We start from the raw sequence: 7611 nt of genomic DNA on the forward strand, positions 1-7611 counted from the left end.
AATAAATACATACATGTGTGGTTTTTTGCTTCTCGGTGACAATATCAAGTCTACAGCTGTCTTGTCAATCTAAGCTACACTATTTAAAAGTTGTCCCAAGCCTCCTCCACAGCTGTTACTTTTTTCTATCCAAGCAGCCACACATCTTTAGACCCATGTGCAGTCTCATGTCTCACTCACGTTTTTTTCACTCCTAACTTACTCTCCCAACATTTCAATCTGCTTATATTTCATCACTCGATCCAAGTGGCCCTTGCTAATGTAAAGGAAGACACCGAAGTTTCTAAAATCAATGTATAGTTTTCAGTACCCTCCCTATTTCAACTCACAGGCTACACTCAACAGCTGGAGTCAGCCCCTCATTCCGGTAACTCTTTTTCCATGTTTTCAAGATTCTCAACCTTTCTGCATTCTCAAGAATGTCCCTTGGAGGAACATTCTTATCTGGCAAGTTCCAACTGGTATTTCTAAGTTGAGTACTACAAATCCAATATCCCTCCTGTGCACATTATCTCCTTAATACTTATGCTGGATGACAGGGAACCCCAAATTGATCTCATGATATTTGATTCTGTTTTCTGTGTGTCAAGGTTTGGAAACCAGATAAGTGCCAACTGTTTTAACTGGAAGCAGAGTTTTTAAGCTGTCAACCTATTTGGTGTGTGTATGAGCACACACTCACATACATATAGAGTCCTGATTCCACCCATTTCCTCTTCATAGGGGTATAAGAATCCTACAGAGAAGGAGACTGAAATTCTCTATGGTGATATTTTATTTGTACTGAAATGTGATTTTATTTGAATGTTAATAAATAAAGTTGCCTGGTGGTTAGAGCTAATAGCAAGCCATAGCAGAAGCCAGGCGGTGGTGATGGTGATGGTGGTGGTGGTGGTGGCGCACACCTTTAATCTAGATCACATGACAGACAGATCTCTGTGTGTTCAAGGATACAGCCTGCATGGAGACACAGGCCTTTAATCTCAATATCAACCATAGAAGACCTGGAGGTCTGTATAGACAGGCAGTGACGAGGAGGTCATGTGGTTAGGTTTACAACCAATGAGAAGACAGAACAGAAAGTCAATAAAAAGACTGATACACAGGAAGTAGGTCTCTTGCTGAGGGAAAGGACAGCAGCGGCAGGAAGGGTAAGAAGGCAGTTTTAAGTCTCAGCTCTCAGCTACTGCTCTGACCTCTTGGTCTTTTAACTCTGCATTTGGCTCTGTGTTTCTTATTTAATAATAAGACTGTTACATCTACAATTCTCCTTGTTATCATCTTAACTGAAGGGATATTCTAGCTAAAATATAAAAAGGTAAAATAATATTTATAAAAATATAAGATGATATGGAGAATCGCTTATAGTATAAAGAAAAATTAAGAGAAATTATACCAAATATTATGAGAATGTGCACTAATATAAACAATGCAACATCTCCTGCAAAGAAATTGTGCTGCTTTAATTTTTTAATCCATATTAAAAGAAAATCTTTAGAAAGAATACTTCTGCTTGCTTAAAATAATAATAATTAAAATTATTTTTAGGAACAAAGCCCTTTGGCATCAATATTATGAAACCCCAATATATTTTTAAAAATCCAGTGGGAAACAGGAACTTTAAATCTTATCTCCGGGCAGGAAATATTTCCACACCTACAGAAATTCCTGAAGTGCCAATCAGAAATCCAATAATTTCAGTCCAAACTCAATGCAGCATCATAAAGCTTCCATGTAAATGGCCTTTCAGGATTTTCTCTGGCTCATGTATTATGCAGGGTGTTAGTGTGAGAAAAATAATTCTTGCTTAAGCAGAGTAACAAACACCCAGCTCTCAGTAGTTCAACTCACGCCGATGCAAAATTTCTTTCTCTGCCCTAGACGATCCCAGGCAGGTGGCTGAACAGTGACCCCAGCCCAGAATCTGCAAGCTTACAAATCCATAGCTAATTCTCCTTTACTTATGGCTATGCAGGTAAACAAAAAAATAAAATAGATGTGGAGGTAAGAACATATCAGTCCTAAACTGATCTGTCCTGGTAAATGTGTATGGCTTGCCCCCCAAATATATACCTTTTAGCCAGAAATAGTCAGATGGCCCAATAAACTACAGTGGAGAAGCTACTAATAAATACAGAGAAATACAGAGAATATTTGGTTACTAGTGTAACTGTTACAATACTTTCTATATTTTCAAAAAGAATTAAATAAGGACATGAGTTTTTCATAGTGGTATGAAAGTTTAAAAAGATTATAAAACACCAGTAGCAGAGACTAGTTTTTTTTCCAAAGGAATAACATACTTGAAAAATTTATGAGGATTGGATATGACAGATCACTGATGGGAAGTGGGGTTAAGGATGAAATTAAATAGAGCTGAAAGCATGAAATTACACCCCAAGCTGTCAGGCGGCTCTGCTCACCAACCTCGCGTTCCCAGGGGTTCTCTATTGAGACATAAAACTGAGGTTCGTAACACTGTGCCAGCAGAAGTAGAAAGCTGCCATAGCAGATCCACTCCACAAGCTCAGATTTATGTTGCTTACAATAAACTTCAAAGAGGTGTGTGCCAGAGCCTGCTTACTGTCACATAAACAGGACTTCATGTAAACACGAGTCTGGAACACTACCAACCTGTACGGCACTCCTGCAAATTCAGCACGGCCACACCGTACAGGACTTCACGTGGGAGCCTTTACAAGTGAGGAGGGCGTGGCTCTTTGTTCCGCTTCAGCGGGGTGGCCGCATTTCTCCTTCAGGCAGCAGTCGCTTTCTCCATGGTGTGCACATCAGTATCGATTTCTGAAGAGCACTGCAAGCTTCAGGGCAGGAATGTCTCCTCATCATGGACATTGTGATTGTGCCCTGCATGCTTGCTAGTCTCTTAAACAAATGCTGATGACTTACAAATAAGACAATGAGACATACATTCTACATGTGATTTTAATAATAAATGTGCATGAGACTATCTTACCAAGGTGGCCTTGTTCCTGTCACTTGGTTTAAATGTGAGAAAGGCTGACTCCACGTGTCGTATTTCTCCTATAAATACCCAAGAAATACTTAAGTATCGTAATGTTTAGGTAAGTTGGAAACTTGTAACGCATAATCTTTGATATTCCAGTTTAATAATGAGGGGAGAGAAGACAGAGGGAAAGATAAAGGAAAAGGGGGAGTTAGGGTAGAAGGGGAGGGGAGAGCAGGATAGGGATAAGGAGAAAAATCTGTTCTGAACTGTTGAAGGAACGTTCTGTCCTCTTTAGGTCTTGTATATGGCTTTATAATAAATGGAGGATAAACCACAAAATGTTTATTGGCTGACAAAAAAAAAAAAAACTGTGACAGCAATCGTTTTATACATTAAGGGACAGAGTCTGAATAACCTCTTGTTTCCTTCCCAGCTTCTTCTATGAGAAACAAAACAAAAACAAAAACAAAAACACGAACCACCAGTTTAAGTCCTCAAGAAGTCTCCAGGAAGCTCCACAAGTTCAGTCTAGTAGGTGTGCTCCATCCGCACTTCCCTCAATAGCGTGAGGTAGAGATAACTTTGAAGTTATCGTGTTAGTGAAAGGGGTGGTCCATCATTTGATCTCATCTCAGACACTCTTCTGCTGTCGTTCAAGCTAACGTCCGATTACAGGGGATTAAATGCAAAGCAATTGGTAATAGCTTTGCTCCTAGATTTTTTTACTTTCTTCTATTTTATTCCTTCTAGAAATAAGTCAAAAAGTTTATGACTAGAGGTTTATAAACTAAATTTTTCAAGTAGAACCATCTCGATGTTTTATTATATGTATTACATATTTATTTTATGTGTGTTGTATATTATACTTATTAAATAATAATAATAATAACATACAAGGCTATTTTATGCAACTATAGAATGTACTCTGAACATGTCCCCCAGACTACATACAGTCCTCTCCCTTTTCATCCCTTCCCATTTCCCCTTGGTTTGGCACATGGTTTCACTTCTACTTTCAAGTCATCTGTGTGTGTGTGTGTGTGTGTGTGTGTGTGTGTGTGTGTGTGTGTGATTTTATGTATTTAACAAGTTTAAGATCTACAAATTAGAGGAAATATGTGACATTTATCAATCTGAAAGTAACTTAACTCACTTAATATGACTATCTCTAGTTGTATCTTTTTTTCTGCAAATTCCATGTTTATTCATTTTTGTGGCTGGAAAAAAAACTTCCATTATATATATAAAAAGTACATTTTTTTATCTGTGCCACTATTACTGGATACCTATATTGGATCCAAAATGTAACTATTATGCAAGTACTATAATCAATGTTGCAGTGTTTCCATTGAATGTTGACTTGGAGTCTTTTGTTAATATATGAAATATATTGCAATGTAATATATGCATATCTGTGTTTAGGAAGTCAGATTAATTCTGCTCTGTACATGCTTATCAGTGTGAAGGCCATCTTCTGAATGACATCTCATGTTAAGTGTTGGTATAACTGGGTCATATGACAGGCCTATTTGGGTTGGTTTTTTTTTTTTTCTGTTTGTTGAGGAATCTTCATTCTGACTTACAAAGATTACAAAAATATAGGGGGAAAACAGCCTTTTCAACAAATAGTGCTGACAAAACTGAATAGGGACGTGGAGAAGAATGAAACTACACCTCTATCTCTCATCTTCTACCAAAATGAATTCCAAATGGATCAAAGACCTTGAAGTAAGACCTGACAACTCTTAAGATGACAGGAAAAAGTAGAGGAAACACAAGATATTGGCATGGGCAAGCAATTTCTGAATAAGATTCCAGTTGCTTGGGAAATAAGCACCAAAAATTGACAGATGGGATTTTCCATGAAACCATGTCAACCTTAATTCTGCCATTTTTCATGGATAGATGGCCTTGCTGTCATTGCTTTTAGAAAATCATGAGATGTCATTCAGAAGATGGCCTTCACACTGATAGGCATGTACAAGAGCAGAATTAATCTGACTTCCTAAACACAGATAGGCATATATTACATTGCAATATATTTTATATATTAACATTATTATATTATATTGTATTGTATTGTATTGTATTGTATTGTATTGTATTGTATTGTATCAAGGTGGGATGTAGTTTAAGTATCTGCTCTCTGATCTGCCTCCTCCATTGAACCCTGAGCCTCATGAGAAGGTACCTCTCAAGCATCGTGCCTGTCCATCAAATCTATCCACTCTGACAAACACTCAATTCACTTCAAAAACTGTTCATGAATCAAGTTTTAGTTCAATCCATACACTCAAGAGTGGCAGAGCAAATGCCAACTATGTACTTAAGATATTTATAGATTCTCCTTTCCAAATATGTCTTACCCAAAAAAAAGACCTCCTCTTTGTGTTCTTGGCCTTAACAAACGTTGAAAATAGAAAAAGTGATTCTCTCCAATAAACCATAGCCATGAATTCTAGCCTCGTGAAGTAAGCAAAGAGGAGACATCACTTCTTTTAAAGGCATTACAAATTTTCTTTAAATTATTTTCCCTTAAATAGAGAACCGCTAATGCGTGCCAAGCTCCACAAAATGCATTCGGTGTTAAAAATCCCACTCTCTCTTGCAACCTAAATTTAGTTTCTACGTGTCAGTCCTTCCCCTTTCCCTTCTCCTGCTCCTTTTCCTGCCACTAACGTCCAAAAATAGCACAGAGCTCCTGTTTTAAGAGTTAGTGTTTACCAGGTCGATCCCGGTCCTCGGGGGAGACCTTGATCTGGAGGAGGTGGGAATGGGGGTGGGATGGGGGGAGGGGGAGGGGGGCGAGAGTGGGAGAACAGGGGAATCTGTGGCTATTATGTTGAACTAAATGATGTTGTAAAATAAATTTACTTAATAAAAAAAAAAAGAGTTAGTGTTGAAGGCACAAGACACTGTGAGCCGAGGACAGTATAAAAAAAAGAAAAAAGTGAACAGAGAGTGTTGACTGTGCTAAATACACTGAGCTGGGGATATTATTTTAAAGGGAGAAAGGAAAGAAAACTACCACAGTGTGCCATTTAAAATGACAATGGCACCATATAGATTTCTTTCACGTGTGTATGTATTTTAAGAAGCTTCTTCAGTAGTAGGTTTCCATATGACCCCTCAAATGACCCTTAGCGTTGTCCCTCCCTGTATTTCCTCTCTTACTCCTCTTTTCTCTCCATCTCCCCACTTAATCTTCCTCTTCCCGTCTCCACCCAATCTCTCCACAACTGTGTAACAGGAGAGACAATGCCCCAACTAGACATCTTTCACCACCACAAAACACTTCCAGTGCCAGGAATGAGTTATGTCTAATTGAGTCAAAGGGGTCCCATGAAAATATCCCCCAAATTCAAGCTATTGCTAAAGCTATAGTTTGCTCCCCACAAACTGATGGTAAGTCCTTATTGAATACAGAAAAGTCAAGCTGATACCCACCTTGAGTCTTCACCGTTATGGGCTAGTGTTTATGGTACTGGAAGGTACTCTGGTACTGGAAGGTACTCTGCATGCTATCAGTGGATAAAGGTAACCACCACCCCAGCTACAAACCCTGCAATTTGTAGAAGAAACCTACCTACAGGATACATTGGTGCAATCGTAGCACAAGTACTGGGAGAATAACCAACCACTGTCTGATTGGATTTAAAGCCCACTACATGAAATGAAACCCATGCTTGACACTGCTCAGGTGGCCAAGAACCTGAGACCAGACAGGCCATGGACCTAGAATAAAACCAAATACTATTTTTCTGCTAAGGAACATAGCAATAAAATAGCTCCTGATGACATTCTGCTATTCTCATAGATCAGTGTCTCATTCAGCCATCACCAGAGAAACTGCCTCTTACGGTAGTTTAGAACTAATACAGGAACACACAACTGGACAATGTGCAGAGAGTTAGAGACTTTGGAACACTCAGTCCTAAATAGGATGTGTATATCAAAACTCTCCTCTCGGGGCTCAAGGAACCTTGTAGAAGAGGAGACAGAAAGAGTGTAAGAGTCAGAGGGGATGATGACATAGTAGAATTAATACATATATGAGCACTGTGGCAGAATGCACAGGTTCAAGACCGATGGATCCCAGAGCCAAAAGAGAGAAGTGACATTATTTCCATCCCTAATCAAGAACCTATCTCCAATTGACAATTGCTTGCAAAGGAAAAATTAGTTTTATCCAGTGTAGTCTCACTGGGTATATAAATCACAGTCAAGGATAGACCTCATGGCTAGTAGTAGATGGCCAACACAAAATAAACTTAATGTTGTTTTGCAGATTTTTTTTTTGTCTCATAATACTTTGTTTGGGCATTTTTAATCTTACTGGTCTTTTTCTTGTATATTATGTTTTATGATGCTGTGTTTTATGCTCTCTCTTGATATGTGTGCGTGCGTGCGCGCACGCATATTTCTTGTGCTTTTTCTTTGTTTTAATTCTGGTTTGTTTGGGGTTTTGTTTTATTTGCCTGTTTGTTTTTTCTGAAGAAAATAAATGCATGAAGTTAGATCTGTGGAGAAGATCTGGGAGCAGATGGGGGAAGGGAGACCATGATCAGAATATAGTGTCTGAAAAAGAACGTAAAATAAATAAAATGATAATGAAGTAGATCTGGGCTGTAGGCCTGCAATCC

This window comes from Peromyscus leucopus, chromosome 12, assembly GCF_004664715.2.
Source record: "Peromyscus leucopus breed LL Stock chromosome 12, UCI_PerLeu_2.1, whole genome shotgun sequence".
Classification (NCBI taxonomy): domain Eukaryota; kingdom Metazoa; phylum Chordata; class Mammalia; order Rodentia; family Cricetidae; genus Peromyscus; species Peromyscus leucopus.